We start from the raw sequence: 11,643 nt of genomic DNA on the forward strand, positions 1-11,643 counted from the left end.
ATTATTAAAATATTTTCAAAAATTGTTTACGTTAGCGCTAGCCATCCTATGGCCATGCCCCATAGGACGGCCGACATCTACGTCAGTAATTTCCAACCAAAATTGACCGAATGGACTCAATTGGCAAAACGTGAAATGGTTAAAGACTCAATTAACAAAATTAAAAGGTTTAGGACTGAATTGACAAAAGTGTAATAGGTTTATGACTTTTTAGATAATTTTCTCCTTGTCCCCTCGCAACCTGCAAGAACTTTGCATCTTTTACGAGCAAGTCACAAGCTCTCTATACAGCGAACGGATTAACAGATTCCGCCATTGAAGCCCACAAGGATGAGAGGGAAAATGAAATGAATAAAATGGGCAAATTCCAGAATGACAGTGTTCTATGACAATGTAGCTTTCACGAGACTTCGATCTCTTGTTAGAGTTATTGGCTCGAAATGAAGTTGTATACGCATGTGTTCAGCTTCTAATTCATTAAGTTCATTCAGCCAATGGGCTCCAGATTTAAATAGGAAGGATGATATCAAAGTTCGTCCTAAATTTTTAGTCATCGTTCAATTTGGTCTTTGTACTCTTTGATTTAAGGTGCAAGAGCTATATCGGAGCCAATTTTCTATTTTTTTCCTGAAAATACTAGTCCAATTTCTTAAAAGATCCATTAAAAAGTAAATTATTTAATCTCTACATTATTCGTGACCAAAAAAAAAATCCCTGCATTCTTTTAGAGAACCATCCGGCACTTTATCATTCATGCGCAGTCCTTTCCTATGAATTTTCTCTGTATGTTTAATTTTGAACCTCATCAATCAATTATAAGTTCGCTATGTACCGAGTTGAAATAACTCCCACTTGAATTGGAGCCAAAATTTTTTTTTTCCAGAATTACAAATAATCCACAGGGATGATAGGGAAATTGAAACGAACAAAAAGGGCAAATTGCAGAATGGATGAATTATGATAATGTATGCGTGAGCTTTGAAACTATAACACCCAATAGCTGAAAAGAGAGTCTAATTTCCAGTTCACTGTTGAAAAAAGAAAAGACATGCTTCACGTATAAATATGATACAATCAATTTTAGAGATGATCATTGGGTAAGCCGAGCTTGAGGTAGCCGTCTAATTTGCTCGAGTTTGAGATCAATAATTAAAAGATGTAACTTTCAGTTGAGTTGATCATCAATTGCATTGTTTACAATTCGATTAATAACAAGCAAACCTCTGCGGGCCCATATTCTTCAAAGCGATGGTGATTTCCTTTTCTGAAGCATTCTTTTCTTGAAGTTTGATCATATCAATTCTTCAACCAAGAGCTTCTCTTCATTCACGTCCAACTCTCGACCCGTTGAGCGTCTCACCCCTGCTATATGACTTTTCTAGAGATAATTCCACTCATATTGCCACATACATATGCTGGAAATAAAGGATTAAATAAGATACAACGCTGATGTAGAATTCTTTTTGAACAAGTGATAGTAAAATGGAACCTCAATGGAATATATTCATTTATTTTTTTAAAAAAGCCACATCATCGCCTCGTAGGATAGAGAAAATAATAATAAAAACCATGTCAACCTTTTCCGTTAGTCAAGTTTGACGGAATTAATGGAAAGTACTAGATTGTACCAATTTTATAAGTTTTAAAACTTAATTGCACTTTCTGAAAATTTTATAACTCAATTTTACTTTCGAGATAGATTTTAGAGCTTTCAGTGCACTTATCCCAATACACCATCAAGTTTCATTAGTGGAATTTTCTTTTGTTACAAGTCAATATTAGCCAACTTCACATTTGAGGAGCCTAAGTGAAGGGAGAGGGACCATAGTCTTGGCTTTGGATCGACTATCTTTTCACCTATAATGCAAGACCTTGCCGCACCGTGGAATTTATCGAGCAAAATCTGATTGTCAATATGAGAAGACTTTGATTTAATGGCCAGGATTAGTTTGCTGTCTCCCAATCAATGATGGGGAGAAATATTAAAAAAGTCTTAAACCTATTACATTGGTACCAATTTAGTCATTAACCTTTCAAGTAGACTAATTTAATCCTAAACATTTTAATATTGATATAAATTGAGTCAATCCGTCCAATTTAGGCCAGAAATTGCGGATGTGAACACTGGCTATCCTACGTGACATGATTAACGCTGTCATAGACATTTTTTAAAATATTTTTCAATTTTTTATTAATCTTTTCTTTTCTTTTTCCTTTTCTTTTTTTTCCTTCTCTTTTCCTTTTTTTCTTTACTTTTCCTTTTTCCTTATTTACCTCCGCTAGTGGCCAGCCTCCATGATGGCCGGCGAAGGTTGCCGGCAAGGCAAGGGGCGAGGCCGGCCCTAGCTGGCCTTTGGCGAGGGCCAACAAGGGTTGGGCTCCTCATGAGGGGACCTCGCCCAGCCCTTACCGGACGAATTGATCCGGAGATAGTTTCATTTGACCTTGAAAAGGAAGAGTTCTCTGTACTACGGCCCTCGAAGTCAAAGGTGCTGGGAGCGAAACAGGGTTGTTTGAGGTGAGAGGATCGCTGGCCAGTAAATCATTCCTTGGCGAGACATATTGAGGTTTGGGTCCGAGCAGCAGCAAGTGGATGAAGAGATACGAGATTCACATCGTAGCATTTCCAGAGAATTTCGCGGACTGTGTGACGCTGAGGAGGGTGAGATGTACGGGTTAGATCGACAGTGAGATGATGCTAGCGAATTTCACGGGCAGGCATCGTTTCTCCTTCTATAATCCCAAGCAGAGGAGGTCCTCTTGGGGAATCAACTTCGAGCACATCCCTCATGTTCGTCTCCTTCATATCTTTTCCTTCACGCCTAGCCTTTGGCAAGGGTGGGACGGGGCCGCCCTTCGCCAAATCCGGCCCCTCGCCCAGCCCTCACGGGCATCGACCTCGCCTGTGGTCGGCGAGGGCGTCCCACCCTCGCCCTCGCCGGTCATCAAGCAGACTAATGACTGGTGGAGGGAAATAAGGAAAAATGAAAAAAAAAAAAAAAGAAAAAAAAGAAAAGAAGGAAAAGAGAAGAAAAAAGTGAAAAGGAATAAAGAGAAGAAAAAATTAATAGAGTTTCGAAAAAATATTTAAAATACCCTGTAGAAATTCTATCTGGACTTTATTTTCGTTCAGTTTCTTGCTGTCATAAAATTATTCTCAATAGCTTAAGCCAGCTTACAAATACAGCTGAGGTCACACTATGTAACGAAACTGAGATATGGGTCTATCTACTTTCCTTTATCTCCTGTTCTTATTAATTCTTGTCCAAGAACTTGTATAACTTGCTGTCCTCTCTTGACTTCCGCATGCTAAGCACTGAAGAGACGTTTGTTTTTGCTGGACTATAGCTCAATATCAGTTCTCCTATTCCTCTCAACATGGTTAGACATTGAAGTGGATCTTTGGGGTTCCAACGGGTACTGGATGTTCATGTGGGAACATAATCGCAATTCAGAAGAGATTCAGTCATAAAGGATCATGTCCTCAAGACATGTCCGCAACAAGAAAAAGAAAAAAAACCTATTAGCTAAGCTGCACTAGAGTTCATTGCTGCTTACTCATCTTTTCGCATCATAAGGGTTTGGAGATGTAGATCTATCAACAAGAGAATCCAAACGTGTGAGTTGAATATGAAATGGGAAAGTGGACTGTTTTTCTCGTCAGAAAATGAAGTTGGCATTAGGAACTTTTCCAACTACGCGATGTATAATACACTCGTAGGGTATGAAAACATGACGTAAATGCTATGTATGGCAAAATGGAGCATTCAAGTCAAGAGTGTGCTGAGCTGCTTTTTGTTGGATGAAGTAATTGCAAATGAAAAGGTACCGGTTGCCGAGGATTGGGGAAACTGTCTTGCCGAGTGCCATCTCCTGCATCAAAGTTCTTGTGTCAGCGTCGTCTCTTCGAAACTTTGATGATTACCACAGACTCTATGAATAATTTCCTGACAAATGATGCAGAAGTCTCTATGTTTTATGGATATGTCTTCAGAAAAAGAAGGTATTAGTACGTCAGTAGTAGCATTTGAAGTTCTTTTGATCGAATAAGTTGAACACATGCAAATGATGAGCGGGATATCAGCTAGTTCTGTAACTCGCGACCTTTCAACGTCTAATAGAACAATCTTGTTCCGTGTAATGTGCATAATGGTAGCTAAATCAGAAAAAAGGGTCATACAATGTTCGCCTATGGACATTTCGCCATTTATGCCACTTGCTAGATTCTTGCCGACTCCATCATGCACCTTTAGCTTTTGAAACCGAGAAAGTTCTTAAGCATGAGCCAACTCCAAATTTTTGGTCTTAATAAACCAAATGATAAATTATGTGAAGGGAAGCGTGCCTGGTAAGATATATTGCATGTGGTGCTTCAGAGTTCTTATTTGTTGCGGAAGCCAAATGATTGAACAAAAAATTTGACAGAATAAGAAGATAAATCGGACACCAGATTTATGTGATTCGGTCGTAGTGACCTACATCCACAGGGAGAGTAGCACGGAATTCCACTATAGATCAAGCGATATAACGGAAATTACAATCATACTCGAGTCACTCAAACACTCTAAGTGTTTTCCAAGCTCCAATTATACCCAATAACTCACGCAGTGTTTAACCCCATAATTCCTCACGAAATAATCTCTCAATTTCGCAAAAGAATTATATACAAATCTTAACACAAGATTTAATCGCTATTAATACTTGAATTCTTGATATAATTCCACGAATAAAATCATGAAGATTGCCCACCGCCAAGCACTCACACACAAGCGGCGCTTTGAGAATAACTTAAGTGCCCACTGAATATATTTATAGCCAAAAGAAGAACACCTTCATAAGCCCACGTCAAGATGGGTTGGGATTTGGGAATAATGGAAAATCATGTCATTCGGTCAACTAGTCAAAGTTTGAACTTTCCTCTTTTGACTTTTCTTTGGCCGACTTCAAGTAGCGTTTCCTTCCTTTCTCTGACACAATTGGACTTTCCTTTTTTGCAGTGGGCGAAGACTCCAACTTCGTTAGGAAACTCCTCTCTTTTACTTTGCTCGATTTCGAATGGCCGCAAAATATCCAATTCAAAATATTTAAATTTCGCTTTGATCTTAAACTCGAGACATATTTTCAACATTATTGCTAGTGATTACTGACAAAGGCTTCCATGGTCTATGAACGTCTCACACGTCAATGTCTCTAAAACACAGGAACAGTGTTGAAAGTTATATCACTACTTGTGATAAATTAGTTGGTGGCACGAGAAATGGCAGTTCTCCCTGCCATTTTCCATACTGTTGTCGAAGCACAATAATTAGTTTGTCACAATGTGATAAAATCTGGCACATTATGGAGTGTATCTGGAGTAATTTCAGATTTTCAAGAACTTAATTCTTCTTGATCAGCTGCAATCTGTTATACCCTGCAGATGGTAGATCAGAGAGTATGCATGCCCTTCCCATCCTTGACGCTACAAAACAAGGAAAAGCTAATTATATTGCACACCTGTAGAGCGCAAGAGAATCTGAGCTCAATTGGAAATGCTTCCTCAATCTTGTCATCCAGGAGACAGTTATAAGTCAAGGAGCCCAAGTGATCCACAGTGTTTATGAAAGCTTTCGTCGCATGATCTTTTAATGTGTTCACCACTCTACAATATTGTCGAGGCAATTTAACAGATGTGCAACAGGAAGAAATGCTCAACCCAGTACACGACAATGGAGTGAAAACCTATTTATCTCACAATTGTCTCTGATCATGTCTGTTGTAAGACAATTCAAAATAGTCAGCTGCCAAGTACAACTGCTTCCTAAGATCCCTTCAGGTCCTGATTAGTGAAAAAGGCTATGATTAGCATGCATAACGAATCCGAACCTTTTCACCCTGATATTTGTTCAGGACGCAGACTAGATCACAAGGAATTTGATAATCTAATACGCGAAAAAGGTAGAGGAAAGTATCTTGTTCGTGAACACATATGGATATGAAAGTGGAAAATGGGAACATAAAGGAAAATTACATCAAATACCAGAAGAAGTATAGCAGTAGTTTTGCACTGAAGAAAGCTCCAGGTGTATTATGAAGTACCTTCAGGCTATCTAAAAAGTTCAACCTCTGTTTCGTGGAGAGCTCATCATAATTGGAAGCTTCCTGAGAAGCAGAAACTGAAGCAGGCAACTGGGAAGCATCCATCATACCGAAGTTTAAGAGTATCTTCACCTGTTACAACGAAGATGAAGCAATCAGATCCAAATTCACACCCTCGTGCATTGACTGTCATTATCCAATTCCAAGACACCACCTCGGCCTAGTTCTAATTTTCATTGTAACAAAGAGAATGTTTTCCTTCTCTATTCTCTTTCACCATCCTGCCAAATCATGAAGACTTACTTTCTTCTTCTTGTTGTTCTTCCCATATTCTTATCTCACCATTTCCTTCCCACAAAGCTGAGGCTATAATCCCGGAGATGTTTATTTTGCAAAAGTCAGAGCTCTTCATGTGCTGATGACAACAGTTATTGCCAACGCTAGCAAACTTTTCTTCTTGTTCTGTCAATTCACTGATCACGTAGAGCATTGCCAAACAGCAAGTCCAAAAAAGAAGAAGAAAAAAACAAGAGAAAGAATCTCACTAAGAGAGCAAAGAGCACATGCAATGATATGAATTTGGATCACTCAAGACTCTACGAAATTGCAAACCCCAGATTCATCGATTCTGCTCGGTCTTGAGAGCTTTATGCAGCAAAGATAGAAAGCGAAATCACACGTTCACAGAGCTCAATCTGGAGTTTAGGAAAAAATTAAGGGGAAAAGAAATTTCTGGACTGATGCTGGAGCGGATATCATCTTTTCGACTTAATTAATCAATCGAGAATAGAAATCCAGGCAGCGAAAGCCAAAATCCTCTCACATAATATTTACCTCCTTGACATATACCGCAAGTTCTTGGTCGCAGGAGAAGAGCAACATTTGCCGTGCGTCACTAATCGACATATAATCATATGCTCTCTGACTACATCCAGCAATTTCACTGCTGCTGTTGCTCAAAGGGAAAGAGGTAATGTAAGCGCACATGAAAGAGTCTTTTAAGTATATATCTTGCAGCCTTACATGTAGGAGACGGGGCTACTGATGACAAAAAAAAATGTAGGAGACTGGGGCGTGCAAAATGCACGGTTGTATTTCTCGTCATCGTTTATCTATATATATATACACAGAGAAATCGATTGCACGAGCCGAAAGCGACACGCCGACTTCAAGATTTATGTTACCCCCAGTTTCCGCTCGCATGCGCATTTCGTCAAACATCTGACCAGCACTATGGGAAATGATCGGATCTCCTCTCCCCTCCCCTCCAATGGCAGCAGCTTTCACAGATGGCGCCCTTCAACACCGCGAGCGATCGACTCTTATTCCCTTCATGTATGCCTCCCTCCCACCATCCAGCGTCTTCTGGAGAAGCGTCGAATTCGCTCCGCCTCTCCTCACGGCGCTCCCGAAAACTTCGCAGTCTTCCCATGAGCAAAAGTCCCCGAGCCATCTCCAGAGCGAGCGAAACAAACAGAGTCCCCCAACTGATTGAAGTCCACGAGGATGAGAGGGGGAAATGAAACGAACAATGATTTGTGATAAAAAAGAAAAAAGAAAAAGAGAAGACGGCATGGAATAATTTATTTAAGGATTGCCGTAATAAATAGTCGGTTCTCGCTAATAATAATACCAGATTGGATATTTATACTCTTATATCAATTTTATAAAGCATTATTGCGATATTAATAATTAAAGTTTTCCATTTTCCGCATCTGCTGTTATCTTTTGTGCGGGGGGGGTTGAGGGCTACCCCCGACAACACACCACCCCATTTTCTCCGCAACACACACCCCACTCTCTCTCTCTCTCTCTCTCTCTCTCTCTCTCTCTGCGGGCGGCTGGGGCCCCCCGTGACCACCCACATCTCATATCTCTCTCTCACCACCGTCAAAGACGACGGCTCTTCCAATACTCACGATCAACTTCTTCAGAACCGTCATGGGTGTGGACTCCTTCAAGTTCAGGTAACGTCTTCAATTTGGGACGGGCCGATCCCTAATCGAGAAAGATGAGGCATGGCTCCTTCAGCCACTAGGGGTGTGCAACCGGACCGGTTTACCGAAACCGGACCGACCCACTCGAAAACAAGGCCCGGACTTGGTTCTTGTTAACGGTTTGGGAACCGGTTCCATTTTTTGGAATCGGTTAAAACCGGTCCTGGGTTTCCGGTTCAAGTAAAAACCGACCCGGACTGTTTTAGAACCGATTTTAAGATAATGTAAAAAAAAACCCCTAAATGATGATCACGTTACCTACCTCTCTTCTCTCTTTGCCGCTCCTCTGTCTCGCTTCTCTCTTCGCCGCAAGAACGCAATTACGCAACCGAGGAGGCTCCCGGTTCGCTTCGCTCGTCCGGCCTCACCAATCCGTGAGTCCTCCGTTCCTCATTCTCTCTTCTTCGTCTTTGTTGCAAGGTCAAATGGTTTTGAGCTCGAGCTCGAATCTGTTCTCGTGTTGGGGAAATGTTCGAGTTCGAGTTTGAGGTTTTGCGTTCGAGTTTTAGGGGTTTTTCGCCACGGGCTTGGGTTGGTGTAGAAGATTCTCGAATTTTGATGATCAGTGGAGGACTTGAGGGAAGAGACGCCATCCGATCTTGCGGAATCGGCTTGTCTAAGTTTTTTTTTTTTAAAACTTTTATCTCTTGCTTCTTGGACTTCTGAGTTTGTTTAATGGTAGAATATAAGCGTTGGTTGCATGCCTGATTTCAGTGGTTGGCCTCAACTCAAAACTCTATATGTTGCAAGCTCCTTAAAGATCACGGATGTCCAATATAGAAAAGAAAAGAAATTTCTTTTGGTTTAGATGAAGAACTTAAATTCACTAAAAAGAAATTTCGCCCTTTTATCCAATATAGAAAAGAAAAGAACTCGAGCTTGTTAGCATGCAGATCGTTAACATTTTATGCTTGCTACTTGTAATTTATGAATAGGAAGGGAATAATTCATCACATATCGTTTAGCATCGTAGATAAGAACAGCGATATTTGATCCTAGAATATAGTTTAGCATCGTAGACAAGAAAAAGTTTGCAATTGCACCAATAAGTCAAAGAATGGTCCATCTGTGTAGTTATATGTTGTAAGCGCCTGTTGAATTTACTACCAAATCTTGCGTAGTTGGATGATTCAACTTCAGCGAGTCTTTATCGATTCGTACTCAAGATTATGAGTTCAATCATGAAGCAACTCAGCAATGGAACCACAGTGTCTAATGGCCTCCTAGTTCTAGGATAGTCCTTGGACCAAAAAATTGGCAAGTTCTTTAAGTCATGGTCAATCACCTTTTAAAAAAATCAGGTTCTCGGGTAGACCTCGAAACCGGACCGGAAAAATAGGGTCGGTTCCAAAACAGGGTCAGGGTAAATAGGGTCGGTTTCGGGTTCAAAAAATTAGGAACCGATTATAACAGGTTGGTTTCGGGTTCCAGTGCCGGACCCAACCCACCCCGAACCGATCACTCCTATCAGCCACCCTCCACTCCTCCAAATTTGGCAGCTCATCAAGAACTAAATGCTTGAGTTGAGGAAAGCCTCCTGCAGAGCAAACCATTCCCTTTCCCACAAAAGCATCCCATAGTAGGAGAACAACCAAGTGATGCAATTTCTCCAATATTGGCATCGGATCTTCTTCCATTTTGGACCCCAGTAAGACCAGCTTCCTCAATTGCTGGGGCAGATTCTTATGTTCAGGTAACTTCTCTATTTTTCCAATTATGCACAGTTTACATGGATGGGAATAGCTCGATATTTTACTCAATTCATCTTCCGTGTATGAATCATAAAGGTCATGGGACAAGAAATAAAAAGATGAGAATTGAAGATTTTTCAAAACGAATTTATCAAGTTGTGGAAATATCTCAAAATTGTCATGTGGCCCCCTGATGATGGCAAAAGTCAATTTTCGCATATTGGGCAATTTGCCTACATCATTCACATCATTGTTTTCCAAACAAAAGTTTCTCAATATCCATAGATTCTTTAAAGTGTCTAACTGCAATTTCTTTCGGAAAAAATGAAAGTCCTCCTTGATGACAAATAAGATGGGAAGACGGAGATACCTCAACCTTCTTATCTTCCACAACACATTTGGCATGGTTACCTCATTATTTGATCGCATACATAGGTCTAAGAATTCCATAGATAGGAGGTTCCCCATAGATTGCAGTAAGCCCATAAATTTACTTCCTACTAAGCTTAAGAATCTTAAATGGACTAGGTCTCCCACTGATTCGGGTAATTTTCCATTTATCAAAAAAGATTCTCTAACTTCAAAACTCTAAGAAACTTACAATTGATGAAAACAGGTTGATATTGCTTCCACTTCCCTCCGGCAGATCCAAAGAATATGAGAGTTCGAAGGTTGAGCATAGTCTTTCCTATTGGTTTTATGCTCAGAATCATGTTTCCTTTGTCACTCATGCGCAAATTGAGAGAAAGCCTTCATGTTTTGCAAGTTGAATCTATTTTTATTGTCATCGAAGAAGAACAACCCTCCGTCTCATTGTCCTTCTGAATGTTAAGAATGGTTAGAAAACTCTCTTGCATAGCCTTAGAGATGCATAAGTCTCACATCAGGTCGTGGAGGTGGCAAGTTTTCATCTTTCCGCTCAAGTTGAATCGTACTTGAACCATCCCCTTGTTAACCAACTCCGTTAAACATTGCTCTGCTACATCTTCCACTAGAATTTCTCTCTCTTCCTCATATCCATTTGGCGACATAAAGCCTTCAACAATCCACATGTGAAAAATCTTCGTTGCAGGGATTTCTGCATCCTATGGAAAGCTACCCAAATAGAGGAAGCATGACTTTTTTTCTATTCAAAAACCCTAGGCTTGCTCATTGATCTCTCTCTCTCCTCGAAGCAAAGAAGGAAGAAGATATCATAGCTGAATCTGACTACCTGTCTTTAGTTCACGTGGTTAACAGCTCAGATCAAGGTAATTGGGAAGCACGTGCTCTTATGGTGGAAGCTCGCAGGGTCACGAGGCGATTCAAGAACATTTCTCTAGCCTATTGCACAAGAGAGTTCAATAGTGTGGTAGACTGGATTTGTAAGGCTTATCGACTAAAAAATTTATCTTCAAATTGGATAGTCCATCCCCCCAACCTCTTTGGGATCTACTTTGTTTTGATGCCCTTGACGTGGGTTTTGATGTTTTAAGTACTTTCAGATTCAATAAAATTTTGTTTGAACAAAAAAGTCACAGCAATTTTCCCTCTAAACGTGGCTATGAAGACATGAGATCTTGTGTTCCGAGATAGATTAAGTTTTTAATCATCACAACTTTCCTGATGCACAAATCCTGCTCTCCTCATTTGATCTGCTTGAAGAATATCACACATCAAATCAGATAACTTCTGTGTTGTGATTCCTCAACATTGATTACAACATTATATCTCCATGTTGCCACATGACAAGGCATAAAATTTCATTCTTTATGCGTCTGGTATGGGGCGCAAGGTAATTGGACAAGGGACACTTTCCTCACAAAACATTAACAACAAGAACACAGACTGAAATAATCTTCATTAAAGAAAAATCTGACATGAGTTTCCTATGCGGT

General features: G+C 40.2%; 2 protein-coding genes and 1 long non-coding RNA gene across 3 annotated transcripts in view; 1 reads left to right on the plus strand and 2 right to left on the minus strand.

Annotated features, from left to right (window-relative positions):
* The window catches only part of LOC115663315 (uncharacterized), a 71,955-nt gene that overhangs the window by 45,569 nt on the left and 14,743 nt on the right, over positions 1 to 11,643 (minus strand). The gene's annotated exons all lie outside the window — the stretch shown is intronic.
* Positions 1 to 11,643, minus strand: part of LOC115694064 (histone acetyltransferase HAC1-like) — a 106,454-nt gene that overhangs the window by 38,960 nt on the left and 55,851 nt on the right. The window lies entirely within an intron of this gene.
* LOC130139890 (uncharacterized) overlaps positions 1 to 11,643 on the plus strand; it is a 70,772-nt gene that overhangs the window by 31,760 nt on the left and 27,369 nt on the right. Inside the window, exon 2 of the long non-coding RNA XR_008817952.1 lies at positions 3,722 to 3,748. This is a non-coding gene — a long non-coding RNA (uncharacterized LOC130139890). The remainder of the gene's footprint in view (positions 1 to 3,721; positions 3,749 to 11,643) is intronic.

This window comes from Syzygium oleosum, unplaced genomic scaffold (genome assembly GCF_021117445.2).
Source record: "Syzygium oleosum isolate NSW1041296 unplaced genomic scaffold, Sole_v2.1 Sole_v2.14, whole genome shotgun sequence".
Taxonomy (NCBI): domain Eukaryota; kingdom Viridiplantae; phylum Streptophyta; class Magnoliopsida; order Myrtales; family Myrtaceae; genus Syzygium; species Syzygium oleosum.